The sequence below is a fragment of the Sinocyclocheilus anshuiensis genome, unplaced genomic scaffold (assembly GCF_001515605.1).
Source record: "Sinocyclocheilus anshuiensis isolate Anshui unplaced genomic scaffold, SAMN03320099.WGS_v1.1 scaffold9308, whole genome shotgun sequence".
Taxonomy (NCBI): Eukaryota; Metazoa; Chordata; class Actinopteri; order Cypriniformes; family Cyprinidae; genus Sinocyclocheilus; species Sinocyclocheilus anshuiensis.
In genome coordinates this window covers 1-1182 of record NW_015538478.1, presented here as the reverse complement: position 1 = coordinate 1182, position 1182 = coordinate 1, and the positions used below count along the sequence as shown (strand labels likewise).

Sequence of the window (1182 nt, the reverse complement as noted above, 5' to 3'; positions counted from 1 at the left end):
CTCTCAAGAGATTGCATAATGCTGAATTTTCATGAACTGCAATGTTTTTGGTTTTATGTCAGTGTTTTATGATACATGATATACAGTATTATATTTGTTTTAACTGTATAAATTTGCAGTTTAAATAACATTCATGAAAAATGTAATGAAATTAACACAAATATAAATCATTATTCAGCAAAAAAATTATAGAATAAATAAAAGCACAAGTTCTTAGAAAGTATGTATAAGGTGTCAATTATAAGTAAGTACTGCGTTAAAGCTTATAATAGCACCAATTGAATCAACACAAACAACATTTCTGAGGAAAAATATTAATTATAAGTAAGCTTACACTTATTCTAAGTTAGATCCACTATAGTATGCTGTTGCCGTATGGCAACATATCATAAAGTACCTTAAAATAATATTTTTTTTCCAATTTTTTTTTACAGCACTTCAAGTTAAGCTGTTCTTAGAAAAGAAAAAGATTCAAATATTTTTTTCTATAGGTCTATCATAATGCGTGCGGTAGAGGGTTAAAATACACAGACAGAATCTTCTGGATGAACAACTTCTATGCGAGGACCAAGCGGCCCCAGCATTTCAAGATCAGGCTGTGGATGTTGCCCCTTTTTGGGGGGCTCAGGCATTTTCTAGAAGTTAAAAAGTCTTAGCAGAGGATGGTTTCGATCCATCGACCGCTGCGCTAGAAGTTAAAAAGTTTTAGCAGACAATGGTTTCCATCCATCGACCTCTGAGTTATGGGCCCAGCACGCTTCCGCTGTGCCACTCTGCTGTACATCACCCCTCGATTGTACTCAAACCCACAATTCCTTGCTTGGAGGAATATGACCTTATCCATTAGGTCACTGAGGCTGTTATGCAGTAGTTAACTTGCCCTTTTACTTCTCCATCGCATTCAGGATGCCTTTAAAATACACAGGCATAGTCTTCTGGATGAACGACTTCAATGAGAGGACCAGGCGGCCTCAGCATTTCAAGACCAGGCTTTGAATGCTGCCCCTTTTTTGGGGGCTCAGGCATTTTCTAGAAGTTAAAAAGTCTTAGCAGAGGATGGTTTCGATCCATCGACCTCTGGGTTATGGGCTCAGCACGCTTCCGCTGCGCCACTCTGCTGTGTATCTACTCAGAGGTTACTCAAACCCACAATCCCTGGCTTAGGAGGCCAGTGCATTATCC

The 1182-nt window shown here is 38.7% G+C and overlaps 1 non-coding gene across 1 annotated transcript; it reads right to left on the bottom strand.

Annotated features, from left to right (window-relative positions):
- Positions 1–1047: 1047 nt before the first annotated feature.
- trnam-cau (transfer RNA methionine (anticodon CAU)) lies at positions 1048–1119 on the bottom strand. Its single transcript has one exon. It is a non-coding gene; the product is annotated as a tRNA-Met (tRNA).
- Positions 1120–1182: the final 63 nt, after the last annotated feature.